This window comes from Bufo gargarizans, chromosome 10 (assembly GCF_014858855.1).
Source record: "Bufo gargarizans isolate SCDJY-AF-19 chromosome 10, ASM1485885v1, whole genome shotgun sequence".
NCBI classification, from domain to species: Eukaryota; Metazoa; Chordata; class Amphibia; order Anura; family Bufonidae; genus Bufo; species Bufo gargarizans.
In genome coordinates this window covers 125,412,293-125,430,325 of record NC_058089.1, presented here as the reverse complement: position 1 = coordinate 125,430,325, position 18,033 = coordinate 125,412,293, and the positions used below count along the sequence as shown (strand labels likewise).

General features: G+C 42.3%; 1 pseudogene; it reads left to right on the top strand.

The window, feature by feature from the left end:
• The first annotated feature begins 11,195 nt into the window (after positions 1-11,195).
• On the top strand, positions 11,196-15,274 carry LOC122920127 (annotated as a pseudogene).
• The last annotated feature ends 2,759 nt before the right edge of the window (positions 15,275-18,033 follow it).

The following is an 18,033-nucleotide window of genomic DNA, read 5'->3' as shown; positions in this document are numbered from 1 at the left end:
TGAAAATACAATCATATATCACAAAAACATTGCACCAAACGGATATACCACTGACTATACTGGCTAGTCATACAAGTAGATATTAAAAGCTGAGACTTTTGCCAATATATTCCTGTCAGGAAGATATCGGAGCCCAGCATGCACCACGTCACGGTCCTCAGCATGGCAAGGGGTCCTACCACTAAGCTACCTATGGTGTGAACAAGGTCTGAAGGTGATGTAATCCAGCTCACAGCCAAGCTTCCACACAACCGCATAGCAGGACAACTAATGCAATGTGAACAAAGCAAGACTGTAAGCCACACCCATATCAGACCATGTGATGGAGGTTACCAGGTGCAAAAGTGCTTAAGTGCCAAGTAAAGGCACATACACTGCATATCAAACAAAAAAACACAAAAATATTGTGGCAAATATGGAGGAACTGCTCAAACCCCGAACACTGTAGCGTGTTTTACATTGGGGGAGCAGTCCCACTGCATGTGGACCGCAGCAAACGACTATCCCCAGCAAAAATGCATACAATGGAAGATGTCGGCGCGGTCCACATGCACCACTAAGGCATCCCATACACAACAAGGCATTGTGCGGATGAAAATACAATCATATATCACAAAAACATTGCACCAAACGGATATACCACTGACTATACTGGCTAGTCATACAGCTCCTGGGGATCATCAAACATTGGGATATTTTTTTATAACCTAACCCTGACTTGTACTTCTTAACAACATTGTCCCTTACTTGTTTGGAGAGTTCCTTGGTCTTCATGGCAGTGTTTGGTTAGTGATGCCTCTTGCTTAGGTGTTGCAGCCTCTGGGGCCTTTAAAAAAAGGTGTGTATATGTAATGACAGATGATGTGACACTTGCTCACAGATTGCTCACAGGTTGACATCATTTCACTAATGATGTGACTTCTGAAGGTAATTGGTTGCACCAAAGCTTTCTATGGGCTTCCTAATAAAGGGGGTGAATAAATACGCACGTGCCAATTTTCTGTGTTCTATTTCTAAACAATAGTTTTATTCATATATTTTTCTCATTTCACCAACTTAGACTATTGTGTTCTGATCCATCACATACAATTCAGATTAACAAAACATTGAATTTAAGGCTGTAACAAAATATGAAAAAAGTCAAGGGGGTGAATACTTTTGCAAGGCACTGTGTGTGTGTTTATATATATATATATATATATATATATATTTAATCATACTTCTGATATATATGAATGCATAATATGTGGGAAACTACTACTGATGTTTTAGCCATGATATATTTACATATACAATAATATATCTAAATATATTATCGCTAAAAACTTACATACATATATATATATATATATATATATATGTTTAAAGAGGACCTTTCACCAGAATTAAACTTCTAAAGTAACTATACAGGCAGGTAGAGCGGCGCCCAGGGACCCCCCTGCACTTACTGTTATACCTGGGCGCCGCTCCGTTCTCCCGTAATTGCCTCCGGTATCTTTACAGTTAGGCTCCACCCAGGGGAACCTGCCGTCGCCTCCTTCTCCCATGCTGCAGCGCTGGCCAATCACAGCGCTCAGCTCATAGCCTGAGAGAGAAAAAATCCTCTCAGGCTATGAGCTGAGCGCTGTGATTGGCCAGCGCTGCAGCATGGGAGAAGGAGGCGCCGGCAGGTTTCCCTGGGTGGAGCCTAACTGTAAAGATACCGGAGGCAATTACGGGAGAACAGAGCGGCGCCCAGGTATAACAGCAAGTGCAGGGGGGTCCCTGGGCGCCGCTCTACATGCCTGTATAGTTACTTTAGAAGTTTAATTCTGGTGAAAGGTCCTCTTTAAATTAAATTTGGCCTCTATTTCTGAAAAGTTTGTGATGATCAAGCACCAAAGTATTCAAGTGTTCGGCCCAAACACATTGCTAAATTCGTGTGCTCGGCCAAGCACCCAAGTATAATGGAAGTCAATGGGAAACAACCAGGCAGCCCCTGCTCGGAAGAGAAGAGGGTGTCTGGCTCATAAAAAAGGTAAAAAATTGATGGAAACCCCATCAAAATGGTTTGGAAACAGCATTAAGAGAATAGCTGAACATATCTTAGACTCCTGTTATGTACAACATACAATAGACAACCACACAAAGGTTATAGACCAAAAGCCAAGTATGTGCAAGCCAATAATCTATCCATTAGACAGATGACAGCCAGCATTCCTTACAATTGCAGCCATGTGCACTATGAGATATTCCAAACCAAATCTCATCTGACTGAGAACCAGTAAAGCTCAAAGTTATTTTACATCTGTTGGACGGCTTGGGTGGACCTGAACACCTAGATCAATATCATTAGGGCGACAAAGTTTTCTGATTGCCCAAACATAATATTCAATAAACTTTCTATGCAGTTTTGACTTGTAAAAACTAATTTGCATAAACATGGGGATATGGGAAAGACATGCAAATGAGCAGAATCTGTTTTGTTTTTCAGCTGTCATAAGACTATTAAAACCAATAGATGGCGCTATTGAGTCATGATTAGCGCCCTCTAATGGTTTCTTAGTCTTATGACAAGACTAATATTCTTGTCAGAAGACTATGAAACCAATTAGGGTTATTCAATTTAGAAAAAAGACGACTGAGGGGAGATCTAATTAATATGTATAAATATATCAGAGGTCAGTACAGAGATCTATCCCATCATCTATTTATCCCCAGGACTGTGACTGTGACGAGGGGACATCCTCTGCGTCTGGAGGAAAGAAGGTTTGTACACAAACACAGAACAGGATTCTTTACGGTAAGAACAGTGAGACTATGGAACTCTCTGCCTGAGGAGGTGGTGATGGTGAGTACAATAAAGGAATTCAAGAGGGGCCTGGATGTATTTCTGGAGCGTAATAATATTACAGGCTATAGCTACTAGAGAGGGGTCATTGATCCAGGGAGTTATTCTGATTGCCTGATTGGGGTCGGGAAGGAATTTTTTATTCCCCTAAAGTGGGGAAAATTGGCTTCTACCTCACAGTTTTTTTTTTTGCCTTCCTCTGGATCAACTTGCCGGATGGCAGGCCGAACTGGATGGACAAATGTCTTTTTTCGGCTTTATGTACTAGATTACTATGTACATAATAGGAGTCTAAGATGTATCCAGCGATCCTCTTAATGCTGTTGCCAAACTATTTTGAAGGGGTTCCCATCAATTTCTAACCTTTATTTTTTATAAACCAGACACTCTCTTCTCTTCTGAGCAGGGGATGCCTGGGGTTCTTCTATTGTGTAAAATTTTATTCGAGCACCCGAATTATTCGGCCGGACACTCGGGTCTGCCAATCATAGCGATGCTCGAGCCAAACAGCAGTTCGGCCGAGCATCCTTGCTCATCACTAGCAAATACATTTTCCTTTTGCCACTAATACACAGCAAAAATGGTTTTAGAACATACAACTCTACCACTGAACAGCAAATATATTTTTCTTTTTCCACTTATACACTCCACAAAAGGGCTTTAGAACATATAACTGCACCGCTGAACGGCAAATAGGCCCTTCATTTTTTCCACTTATCCACAACACAAAAGGCTTTAGAACATATAACTGCATCGCTGAACGGCAAATATATTTTTCATTTTTTTCCACTTATACAATCCACAAAAGGCTTTAGAACAAATAACTGCACCGCTGAATGGCAAATACATTTTTCTTTTGTTACTAATACACGGCAAAAAGGGCTTTAGAATATATAACTGCACCGCTGAACGGCAAATAAATTTTTATTTTTCTACTAATACACTGCAAAAATGGCTTTAGAACATATAACTGCACCGCTGAATGGCAAATATATTTATCTTTTTCCACTTATACACTCCACAAAAGGGCTTTAGAACACATAACTGCATCGCTGAATGGCAAATAGGCCCTAATTGTAATGACCGACGTCACGCACAGAGAGGGAAAAGGGAAAGCCCTGCCCAAGGGAGAGGGAAAGGTGGTGACCCCTGACTCACCTTGCGGCTGGCACCTGACTGCCCTGACGTCCCTAGACGGGTTCCTCACCCGTGCGGCGATCACGTGCCTAAACCCTGGCTTTCCCTAAAATGAGCCCTAGATAGTGAACGGGCCGGTGGGATCGCTAGTCCGCACCACTGACACTAAGAGGGAAACACCAAGGAGAGGACAGACAATACAGACAAACACATAAACCCAGGTGGGTGACCACAGCAGATCACAAAGGTCCAACAGGGATCCGGAGGGAAACGTTCTGGACCAACAACCAGAGAACGCAGCAACACAGCTCCAGTGGGTCAGTATAGAAGTCCAGGCAGGAAGCTCTATATCTGGCAACCAGAGAAGTGTGAGAGGGGAATATAAGAAGGTTGGGAGTGCTGGACAAGGAACAGCTGAGGAAAAGGAGTAACGGATCACTGAGTGAGCCAAAAAGGGTTGCAAAGCAAACCCAGAAAGCTACCATAAGGAAACAGCCCTATCTTACATAGAGCGCGCAGCCAACCGCTGCGACTTCCTGACCCCGGGTATAACGGAGTCAGGCGTGGTTCTTGACACTCTCGTGACGCAAATTTTTTCCCACTTATACACGACACAAAAGACTTTAGAATATATAACTGCACCACTGAACGGCAAATATATATATATATATATATATATATATTGCCACTAATACACGGCAAAATGGGCTTTAGAACATATAACTGCACCGCTGAACGGCAAATATATTTTTCTTTTTTCCATTTATACACTCCACAAAAGGCTTTAGAACATATAACTGCACCGCTGAATGGCAAATACATTTTTTTTTGTGCCACTAATGCATGACAAAAAGGGCTGTAATTTTCGCACTTCACCACACAATGGCTAATAAGCCCTTTTTTCCCACTAATACAAGCCAAAAATGCTTTAGAACATATAACTGCAAATAAGACAAAGTATTTTCTTGTAATAAACCCTGTTAATGGCTCTATCAAACAGCACTTGCACCCTAATAACAAGAACGGTTTGCTGGAATTACAGAACTGTATAATGGCAACTTGGATCCCCAGTCAGTGCAGCAAGGTGTGATAGGATTGTTCCTTTTACCCAGGCTGTAACCTCCACTACTGAACCCTGTTCTACATAAATGCTGGGAAACGATTCCACCCTATCCTTTCCCTACACCTTGAATAATCTGTCCTTGAACTTGTAAATCGTTTTTTTTTTATCACAATAAAGTCTTTCCTAGCACCGTCCCTAGTGCCTGCTGACGTCTCTCCCTGCACTAAGTACACTGGAAAATGGCAGAATCCAAGATGGCTGAGGCTATTTATAGGGCTGTGACATCACAGGGCTGGCTGCTGATTGGCTGCATGCATGGCATTATGGGCGATCCCGCGTTCCCAGAGTTCCTTGCTCCTCACACGTGCAGCAGCCAAGCTTGAGTAAAATCGGTTTCTGTGTAAATTCGCTCATCTCTAATTACAACTTAATTTTTTTTCTCCTTCTATCATCATAAAATACAGCAGAACCATTGGAAGATGATCATTCTCCAATGGAAAGTGCTAACCATGCTGTCCACATGCTTTCTATTTGCAAGATATAAATTGCTGAAAACACTGCTCTGTAGCTTACTGATGGAAAATCTATGTTAGTTACAGATAAACCGTGCTTTATAGCCTGTATTGCAGTCTATTTCTAGATCCCTGCAGTTCATCTGAACCAGATTCAGATGACATTGTAATATTCAGTGTGGTCTGGTTGACTAGAATTGCGGGCATTCCAGGTATTTTAGCTGTCATGTTACTGCGGGTCTGCATATACGGGCACCAGTGGTGTGCACCCCACACCACAGATGCGTACCCATTCACTTGAATGGGCCCGCAATCCAGGAGATACGGTGCGGAACGGAGGCATGGATCGGAAGCTCATGGAAGCAATACAGAGTGCTTCTGTTAGTTTTCTGTCTGTGCCTCCGCACCGCAAAAAAATCTAACTTGTTCTTTATTTTTTTACGGTATGGACAGATCATGGACCCATTCAAGTTGAATGGGTCTGGATCTGTTGTGGCTGCCGCACGGATGGGGCAAATTGCGTCCCCAAAGCACGGAATGGCCGCACAGCGGCTGTGTGCATGAGGTCTGAGGCTGGACTCCCATGTGCAGTTTTTAATGCTTTTTTTGACACAAGTATTTAGCGACTGCCAGGAGTATATCTAGCCAAGAAAAACTTCCAGAGTATGTGCCTTTTAGCGCTTTCAGGACATGGCAATTTTCAGTTTTTTTCACTTTGGCCTTTTACTCCAGGCCTGCCAAGAGCCATAACTTTTTTAGTTTTTGCGTCCCATGGCCTTATGAAGGTTTGTTTTTTGCGGGACAAGTTGCACTTTCTAATGGCCCAATTTAATATTGCATACGATGTAGTGGGGAGCTGGGAAAAAATCCAAATGGGGTGGGGAAAAAAATCACAGTTTCTGATGTTTAAAACAGCAGAAAGTGGTGGGCAGCTATGGCGCCTCTTGCGCTCATGAGAGGGCACATTTTTAAACCTCACATTTCTGCTATACATATATGGTGACAGGAGTGAAGGGGTTAAACCATGTTCACACAGTTTGGGATTCTGTTGTTGGTATAGTTTATAACCATAATGAAGATAGAGTCTTTCTTTTCTTCACATTTTCTCTTTGTAGGAATCAGTACTATAAAATGTATTAAGCATCTACAGCACTGTCAAAACCTGGGTTTCGCATTTCAAGGCTGGGAATTTCACCATTACAGATAAACCCTGCAGTGGGCGCCCCACAACCTCAACAGACCCGGCAACAAGCAATGCTGTCCATAAACTTATTCTTGAAGACCGGTGAATATCTGAAAAAAGATAGCCCTGCGGCAGGCACAGCACTATGAAGTGCCTTTTGTGCTGCGGCATTAGAAGAATTTTGACATCTCTGACTTTTTAGTCTAACCAGACTGTCTATTACTCTGTAATTCTTGTAGCGCCGTTCTATGGAAGCAGTAGGTTTAAAGAGCACACCAAATGCTTCAAATAACTTCTTTATTAACTTCAACTTTTCTTCATATATAACACTGCCGCTTCCGCATGTACATAACACGTGCTGAATAAAGTATCACAAAATGGTGGTATGCATAAGATGGTGGTTCAACTGTTCAATCTTGCCATTTAACATAAAATGGTGGATATATTTCTCTCTTCAGTATCTGTGCTCTCACTTAGTTATTTAAGCACTTTATGCTCTCTCTGAGAGGTATATCTGAGGTCTAACTAATAGTTAACTTGCTCTACTTGGTTTGCAGTTTGCTCTATACAATTGCTTATGATCAGGTATGAGCAGTTAGCATTTATATGCAATTTGTTTGGATTGTATAATTGCATGGCTTAGTAGTTCGTTTGTATGCAATTGGTGGAACTGTAAGTAAACACATATATGACTAGTTCAGTATACAGTTCTAATCACTACATTAACAATAGGAACATTATATGACTGTTTTAAATACCTATTTTGGCCTCTTGCTTTCATAAAACATAGCTCTTAGTGGAGTGTGTGTCTGTTCAGCTCCTCACTCTGGTGAATAATAATTCCATCAGCTCCTGCTAGGGGAATTTTCCACACAAGCTGTGTGTGAGGCTGGCTGTAATTAGTCAAAACTCTTGCTGTGTGTGAGGCTGGCTGTGATTGGTCAAGACTCCTGCCCAGCAACAACAGTTTAAGGCGTCATGCACACGACCGTATTTTGTTTCTGTCTTTAATCCGTTTTTTTTGCGGATAGGATGCAGACCCATTCATTTTAATGGGTCCGCAAAAACCGCGGACAGCACACCGTGTGCTGTTCGCATCAGTATGTCCGTTCCGTTGCTCAGCAAAAAAAATAGTGCATGTCCTATTTTTTTCTAGTTTGCGGACAAGGATAGGCATTATTACAATGGATCCGCAAAAAAAACGGATCCGCAAAAAAACCAGATGCCATACGGAACGTCATCCGTTTTTTTTTGGATCCGCAATTTGCGGACTGCAAAACACATACGGTCGTGTGCATGTAGCCTAACTCTATTCTTTCTGTTGTTTCTGCTGTGTCATTGAGCTTACTTTACATTATATAAGGAATCTTAAAGGCATACTATCTTTTCTGCTTCTGTGAACACAAAATATAACAGTTACAGTCAGGTCCATAAATATTGGGAGATGGACACAATTCTAACATTTTTGGCTCTATACATCACCACAATGGATTTGAAATGAAAAGAATAAGATGTGCTTTAAATGTAGACTGTCAGCTTTAATTTGAGGGTATATACATCCAAATCAGGTGAACGGTGTAGGAATCTCCTCAATCTCCATGCTCCTGCTGCGGTCGATTGTTTACAACCCAAACTTCCAGGTTGTGGGCATAGATGAGCTGCAGCCACAACATACACTTTTACCTAGGCCAAAAACTCAGCCCATTAACCCTCCATCATCCTTTTGCTGACTCCTTCTAATGTTTCCTTCAACACAGCTTCGATAGGACAAGCAGTGGACTCTGCCTACCCCCCAATGCCAATTTCTTAACCTAACTCCTTTGCCACAATGAAAGCGCTCATTCCCCATGGCCCTTTAGCTGCCCCCCTCTTGCCCCTACCTGGTGCTGCCTGAGGCGATCACCTCACCTGGCCTCATTGGTGGTGCACCCCTGGGTCTGACATCACTTCCATGGGGATTCTGACAGAGGGGATCATTTGAGGCCTGTTTGTGATATCAAAGGATCACTTATGTGGCTATTCTCTCTGGTGTGATACAGAAAAAGCGCAAGTACATTAGTAAGTCTCAGGGCCTGGTAGGGAAGCACAGGGAAAGAGAAACATTTATACCCAGATATCCACTTTTATGACCATTTTTCTTCTGTCTGCATAGAGAAGATAGTAGTGCAGTACAGCGCCTAATAGCTCAGTAACGGTGCTTAAGATAAGTCCTCCCTGTAAGGTGGGTGCAATATTGTTGAAATTTCCAGATTGTGCCCCAAACATTAGATAAACAAAAGATCATGTTCAGGATTTTCAGCAAAATTGCTTTATGCCCACACATTAAAAAATCAATAAAGAATAAGAGAGAAAATAAAACCCAGTGTTAAGCTCCAAATAATAGAGAAGCTTCTAATGGAAACCGGAGGATTCACTGCTACAGAGAAAGGTTAGCTGTTTTGCAGCACTCTAAAGTGAGTCTTATTATTATTATTATTATGTGCGCTTTGATACATTCCATAGCTATAAACCTAGATCTGAAAAATGACAAGACACAGCTCTGATAACTGCCTTGTAACTGTAAGAGACCCGACATCTGCGTGGTCATTGCAGGGCCAGGACACATTTTATTTTCTGGAATCAGGATTGTCACTTACAATAGTTATTCCTGTTGATCACAAAGAATTGATACAGAAAGTATCCTGGAAAAATGTCTAACTTTCCATTTGCAGTATGCCAGACCTTGCAGGGGAATTACGGTATGTGTGAGGTCACGGTGTGAGCACAAGGTGGGCCGAGGTAAATACAGCAGTTCTGGTTACTCGCGGTTATGTCGTCCCTGGGCAGGCTCGCATAAGTGAAGAGGAGAATGGCACAAGGATTCTCTGGGGCACACTCTGGTGTAAGGGACACTGGCCAGATGTTGGTTGGAGGTGCCCTTGGTGGTCTGTATTAATGTGCCAGTGGCAAGGTCCCTTGTAATCGTGACGCCAGTACCTTTTGTATGGAGGTACAACCATTTACTATAGTGTTAATAGAGGAATTGAGTCTAAGGCAAGCAGGATGAAACTCAAAATGGCACTTTACTGATGATTACTCTTGATTATAACACCATCAATGCATTAAAACAGTCTCTTGATACAATCCGGCCTTAAGCACAATCTCCCATGCATATGGAGAAAGGGAAATGCAAATCCTCAATGAAGTACAGGCTCTTGTAATACATAAGAAGACTACTGCCCAGACTAGGCTGGTAATGATGAAAGTCTTACACTGGTCACAACTCCGGCCTGATCCTAATCCTTGATTAAAGGTGCTTTTCTGAATCCTGGAACTTCTATTCCAATGTTGTTCTGACAGTTGGCCTGACTGTCCTCAGGATTTAAACTGGAGCTGTAGATGCTTCAAGCTATCTCCTACACCTAGTACAAAGGCGCCTAATAAGTCCTCAGGTAATGACTATCTTGCTAATCCTTTGTCTTGAATAAACGTGATAATTCCTTAAATACTCGGCTGCATACAGTTTAGACATTGGTCACCCTGGAAGAGCGATCTATAGTAGTGGATTGCTCACCTCTAGGAAGAATACTTGCAGGCCTTAACACTGGGCTATGGAGCCGACAGGGACAGAGTAGAGAGGCTAGGAAGGGGCCTCCCTCTAGATATTCAGCTACATCGCTGTTGCTTTCTTGAAGGCGCATGAGAGAACTGCATTCAACTGAACTCTCACTTGGATTGACCTGAGCTCATCTGCACTGGTTTGGATTGACCTCAACCAGCCAACAACTTAACTGGATTGAACTGCTTAACTTAGGTCTGAGCTAAGCTATTTATACACTCTGACACTGCGCCATCTTGTGGAGAAACAGTGTAGTGCACCCTGACTAGGCCTGTGTAAAGGATATTTGCATATGGAATCACATTGTGACATGGAGAATATGACCGGAGATAAAATACAGGCATATCACATGACATTAATACATAATTAAAACACGTTTGCGTGGGACACTGCACATTATACAACAAAAAAAGCTGAAACCATATTATCCCTGTTTAATCTGATTTTACAGCATTTGCATACAGTGTATAGCAACAGATGGGAGATAAAATATTATCAGGAACAAACAATTTCATTAACAGATGCAAATCTTTATGGGCGAGGAAGGGCACAAAAATTAGGAAGAGTTTAGTTTTCTGTAAAAATAAATAAAAATAAATGTGAAGTATTGTGAAGTGTTATATGTTTCCTTTAATTGACATTATTAGCATTATTGTTATCCTTAACTCCTTGCAGGAACACTGTAGCATTTTATGCCTGAATAGTGCAGCATAGACTATTGATTTTGGTGGTTTGCTATATTGGTTCCTTGTAGTTCTATATAAGGACAGAAAGTGATAACATAGTGTTATGTGCGTTCACTGTGCCAACCAACTGGTTTGACTTTGGGTTGGTCTTGAGGGCGTTATCCAGTTCATCCCCTGCAATGTACGATGTACATGAACAATGGCCCTAACTCGGAGGAACATGGACCGCCATTGTAACACATAGACCTTCTGTCCTCGAGCTCACACTGCAGTCCCAGTGTGTTTTCATGAGGTGAAGCTTCAGCTGTCTCTGCTATCTCCTGATTGTGACGGATAGGTTCTCCCTCTCAGCAAGAGGCAAGGGAATCAGTTTGAAGCAGCATCTCATAGAAATGCACATACAGCGTATACATTTATTACAAGTTATCTTGTGATGGTGAATGCCCTAGGGAAGGCAGGAGCTGTTGTTTGTCTTCTCTGTCATATAACCGCTATGTGCAATACATAATGATGCTTCCTCTATTGTTCTGTGTTCAGGTGACACAAAGGGGACATGCTGTGTCTAACTAGAGTACAGTATGTACAATACTGAGCTGAGTGTCAAAAGTGCCACAGTACAGTTCATGACTTTGTCCCCTGTGACTAGGGCTGCACTAAGGCTATGTTGAGGCAGATTTGTGCGGGAATTTTAGTGCCGATTGCATGAGAATGGGGTTTTAAAAACCCTATCTACGTACAGCATTTTTTAGGGCCGTTCTAGAATTTTTTAAATCTGCAGCTTTCCTATTATGTTATGGGTAGAGATGAGCAAATCGAAGCTGACAAATTGGAACTCGATCCGAATTTCAGGAAAAATTTGATGTGCACCAAATGCGAATTTCCTCGTGCTTCGTGGTAACAAATCACATTTTTTCCTAAAATGGCTGCTACACGTGTGTGGACAGGGGAGAGACGTGTCTGCAGGCGCTAGGGAGAGTGATAGGAAAGACTTGATTGTGGTGAAAAAAAAAGATTTACAAGTGCAGGGAAAGATTACTCAAGGTGTAGGGAAAGGATAGGGAGGAATCATTCCACAGCATTTGTGCAGAACAGGGTTCAGTAGGGGAGGTTACAGCCTGGGTAATAGGAACATTCCTATTACACCTTGCCGCACTGACTGGGGACCCAAGTGCAAGTGCTGTTTGATACAGGCATCAACAGGGTTTATTACAAGGAAATATTATGTTTTATTTGCCCTTGTGCAGTTATATGTTGTAAAGCATTTTTTGGCTTTTATTAGTGGGGAAAAAAAGGGCTCATTAGCCGTTGTGTGGTGACGGGCGAAAATTACAGCCCTTTTTGTCGTGTATTAGTGGCAAAAGTAAAATATATTTGCCACTCAGCAGTGCACTTATATGTTTTAAAGCCCTTTTTTACGTGTATTAATGGGAAAAGCGAAAATATATTTGCTGCTCAGTGGTACAGTGATATATTCTGAAGCCCTGTTTTCAGTGTATTACTGGCGAAATAAAAATATATTCTCCGTCCAGCGTTGCATATATCTGTTAAAAAAGCCTGTTGTGTAAAAGTAGAACAAAATTTGGGCCTAATTGACGTTCTGCGGTGCAGTGATTTATTGTGAAGCCCTGTTTTCAGTGTATTACTGACAAAATAAAAATATATTATCTGTCCAGCGTTGCATTTATCTTTTGAAAAGCCTTTTGTGTAAAAGTGGGAAAAAATTAGGGCTCAGCGGTGCAGTGATATATTAGGAAGCCCAGTTTGCCGTGTATTAGTGGAAGAAAAAGAAATTGCATTCGCCGTTCATCGTTGCATTTATCTTTTGATAAGTCTTGTGTAGTGTAAAAGCTGAAAAAAATAAAGGACTATTTGCCGTTCAGCAGTGCAGTTATATGTAGTAAAGTCCTTTTTGCCGTGATATTTTTTTCTGTTAAGCGGGCTTTTTTGGAAAATTTCAAGGGTGTCTGTACATCTCCATTTGCTGTATGGACCGAATTACGTAGTGGTGAAATTTTTCCTGTGAAACAGGCTTTTTGGGGGGAAAATTCATGTGTGACTGTACACCTCCTTTTGCTGTATGGACCGAATTATGTAGTGGTGAAATTTGTTATATGAAACAGGCTATTTTTGCATCAAATTTAAGGGTGATTGGACACCTCCTTTTGTGGCATGGACCAAATTACTTAGTGGTGAAATTCTTTATGTGACACAGGCTTTTTGGGGGCAAATTTTGGGGTGATTGTACACCTCCTTTTGCGGTACAGGCCAAATTACGCAGTGGTGAAATTTGTTATATGAAACTGGCTTTTTTTAGGCAAATTTATGGGTGACTGTACACCTCCTTTTGCGGTACGGACCAAATAACTTAGTGGTGACATTTGTTGTATGAAACTTGCTTTTTTGGGGAAAATTGATGGGTGACTGTACACCTCCTTTTGCTGTATGAGCCGAATTATGCATTGGTAAAAGTTTTTATTTTAAAGCAAACTCCGCTGCTCTGTATCTCTTGTGAGGTCAATGTATGCCCCTTGTGCAATTTATACCAAATACATAATTTTTATGTAGAGATCCAAGAACTATGTTGGAGGCATGTACTGTATGCAAGCCATGTGCAACCCCTCTCATCACTCTCACATTGTTCTGCCTCTTGTTTGCATTGGCGAATGGAGTCACACAGGGGAGGAACTGCTCTGTGTCCTTCATCAAGAAATGATGCCTTTCTCCACGACAACTGAAAATCGGAACCTTGGTGACCGACAACGGAAAGAACATGGTGTCGGCTCTGCGTCAAGGAGGCCTGAGCCATGCGCCCTGCATGGCGCAGGTGTTCAATCTGGTTGTCAAGCAGTTCCTGAAGTCTTCCACCCATCTGCAAGGCATCCTAAAAATGGGCAGGAAACTTTGCATGCACTTAAGCCACTCTTACACAGCAAAGCACACCCTCCTTGAGCTGCAGAGGCCGAAAGGCATCCCGCAACATAGGCTAATATGCAATGTTTCAACCCATTGGAATTCCAAACATTGGACCGACTATACGACCAGAGAGGCCATCGACGATTTCTTGATGATCCAAGCGGACAGGAGTAGTCCCCTGTGTAACTTTAATGTCAGCCAGTGGCAGCTCATGCGTGACATCTGCCATTTTCTCAGGCCCTTTGTGGAGGCCACATTATTTGTCAGTCGCCAGGACTATGGGATAAACAATGTCATTCCACTGCTTCATGTCCTTAAACAGATGCTGGTAAATCTGGCTGGTCAGGGGACTGGAGACGTGGCTCCTAGAAAAATGGCGGCAGAGTTTGATACATTTGTATTTCAAGATCTCTGTTTGCAGTCAGTTAACCCCCAGAAGGTCATCAGCACGAAGGAGCAGTCATTTTCACAGCCCAAGGTATCCTCCCGGTAGCTTGACCTGTGCACGTCGACGGTCTGCATTGCGAAGCTTGTCTAAAAGAAAAATCCTGCAGTGCACCCGCTTGGAGGAAACTCTTGATCTGGCACAGGCTGCTTTGCTCCTTCAAAAACAAAGGACACTGTACAGCGTGAAACCAATGTATAATTTCTCATACACCAGACTGAAAGAGTATTCAAAGCACCTGTCTGCCCACACAGCTGCCGAGAAGCAGAAGGGTCTTGCCATTGAAGTAGGATCAGGGCTGAACCTAAAAGCCAAATTTTCCTCTTTACCTGGACTCAAAGGAAAGGACAGTGATCCACTGGCTGTGCTCATACAGATTTCATCTAAGCCTCCACTCACCAAGACAAGCACAGAGGACGGTATTTTGTGGACAGGTTGGTTCTGTGGGACGTACACAGAGGACGATCTATTGGAGGTGTTACCAAAGACATTTACTTTCCTCCCTCTCTTCCTATATAACGGTTCCGAGGTGCTCATCGCAGGGACGTAGTTCCAAAGAAACTTTGACTGTTGTTTTAGTAAGCTGGTGATCAGTTCTCTGGACCTTACGTGGCTAGCAGCGATGTGGACCGGGTATGACGTGTCTGGATCAGTGTCGGCCACAGAGCTTGTTTTCTCTGTCCCCATCGAACGTCATTTCTTATGCCATTCACGTAGAGGGCTTCAAGACTTCATGGAATGATATTCATAAATCAAAGGACAAGGTCACGGAGGAAGTGCACAATTTATTCCAATGTCTTTACTCGCATTTCTTCAAACACTTTAGAATCCACTTATCAGCAACTCAGCTATCAAGGTGATGGCATCTGTGGCATCAGCAGATTGTGAAGGAAAAATTTCTCAGTAAGGACTACCTAATCCGAGTGCTGGGATTCATCACAGAGCTGGCCATCAATAACATCCAGTATTGAACACATGGTAGACTCTCATCTCGGACCTTGTCCACAATGTTCGGGACCCCCCGGTCGTCTTGCATGTCTTAGACATGATCCCTGCAGTGCTTACTACATGTTATACTGCTTCTTGCCATTCTGTTACAGCGGGTGTGAGACCTACACATACTAAGGCTTTTTTATGAAGATTTTCGGTTGTTGCCTGTACCGACCAGTTACCTTTCAGCTGTGATTGTGTAGCCTGCACTGTAGGAATGAGCTGAAGTCGGCTTGTTTGCTGGACTGTCATCCAGTTATCATCTATAACCCCATACATTTTATGATCCTCAATATGCATAACCATTGTGGTCACCCCGACACTAGTCGTTAATCCATTCTTGTTGATTAAGCACTTTTTTTTTCAGTTTGTCTTTTAAATTTTGTTGTTTTTACCCTTCTGTGTTGTATTTTATGTGTGTTAATGTCCTGTTTGTTGAATAGTTTTTTTTTTTTCTCTTCCGTTCAAAAAAAGAAAAAAAATGAATTGGCTTGTGATTTGGTAGCAAAAATCAGGAGTGGCTACAAAACACAGAACACTTGCAAATATTCAGTTCAGTTTATATAGCTAGGGTCAGTGTCGGACTGGGGTGCTTAGGGCCCACCTGTGGAATTGATTTTGGGGGCCCACGCTACCACTGTCATAAACAGAAATATTACTTGTATATTTTTCGGCTTCGTGTGCATGAACATGCTCATTTTAGCACACAATTCAGCATGCAGAACAGAGCTGTATTGTGCACTGTACAATATCAAAGTGTTTTTCAATAAGCAACTCAATTAGTTGATAACTTAAGGGGGATTTATAATTTCCCTTGCGCCAGAAAAGTGACTTATTGAAAAGAAATTCAAATGTGCCTTTTTTTTACTCTGCACTCGCCACTTTTCCAAAAGGGAGCATGACAAGGGTGAAAAAGGGGCATAGTCATCAGCAGAGAAAAATGGGAATTTTTCCAGTGGGCTGATGCCCATAGGGCCACCCAATCCCTCCTCACTACCGCTGTCTGGGTACATACTACTGGGGGGAACTATGGGGATCATTATCATAGAAAGTCCAGGCAGCATACTGAAGGTAGGGTTGGCTTGGTGTTGTGGCCTACATCTCACTTCCTAAGCCCCCTGCTACATACTAAACACAATTGGAGGAGAACAGAACATGGCATATTGATGGACACCACAGAGAGACAGCTTATGGGGAGGTATTTGGTTCTGCGGGATAGTATTCTGTGCTGCACTATGGTATTACTGACCTTGCCAACTTGTCTTGGCCCCATTTACTTGTGTTGTGCCACCTTCTGTCAATTTGGACCCATCTACAACATTGGAACCACTTATAAGTTTTTTTTCCAGGGCCACTTTAAGTTCCCAGTCCACCCTTGCAGAAATGTAAGGCAGCTCTGAGCTGTTGTAGATTTCTGTTTAGGTTCACAGACTGCAGATGGATGCACCTAATTTATGCCGAGGTCTGCACCTCGTAATAAAATTAGGCACATCCTACAGCAGTGCAGGAGATGCCAAGTGTAGAAAGCACCAACCTTGATAAATCTCCCCATAGTCTGCTATTTACAGTCAGTAGTATGGACAGCAGTCATGGAAATTCCTTATCCTAGAACTAGACTAACCACCCAGTCCCTCAGCCAGCCTAAAAGAGGGATCTTGTGATGTCACATCGCTGAGAGTGCCAGGTCCTGCTGCCTAAAGTGTTCCTGTTTATGCCTGTGGTGAGGTGAATATTTTTTTTTATTTGTTGGCATTATTATAGATTTATAGCTGGGGGACAGTATTGGGGCATTTCATACACAGGGGGCACTATTTTTTTTAACTCCCTGCTATTCCGTGCCACTCGTATACCTGCGCACTTCTGTCTAAATGACAATTGACCTATTGATTTCAAAGGGGTCCATCTGGCTGTCAAAATGGACAAAAAATAGGACATGTCCTATTTATTGATGACCACTAAATAAATGGCCAAGTGAATGGCCCCATAGTCTGCAATGGTACTGAAAATGGCGGTTGTAAAAGAAAAACTGTTTTTCATTGTTGTGTGAATTGAACTTGTTATTTTTGTTCACAAGGAAATGGGAAAGAAAGTAAATCTATTGCTTTTTTATTTTTATTGCATACACTGTGCAGTATAATGTACAGTGCGCAGCTCTCATTAGCACTATGTCATTATAATACATAAAAAATACAGTTTGATTTTTTTTTATTACATTTTCGGGTGGAATGGATTTTTTTTTAATCTCTATGTTTTACTTGTGCCTGTGGAAGTGCATGGACTGTAAATTATCTATATTACCCTGAGGTGCCGTGGTTGGTATTGACTGTGGCAGCTTAGGGGTTACCTGTAGGGTTGGTAATTATCTCTTATCCCAGCCATAAGGATGCGGCTGCTGCATGGCCAAAAGCCAGAAGTCCTTGCCCCTTTCACACAAGCGAGTTTTCCTCACGGGTCCTGACCCTTTCACTTCAATGGGTCTGTGCATATGAGCTTTGTTTTTCATGCATCATTTCTGCGTTGCGTGAGAATCGCAGCGTGTTCTATATTCTGCGTTTTTCACACACCCCTGGCCCCATAGAAGTGAATGGGGCTTCAGTGAAAAATGCATTGCAACCGAATTAAACACAATTACAGACAAAACTGACTGAACTTGCTTGCGAAATGGTGCAAGTTTCA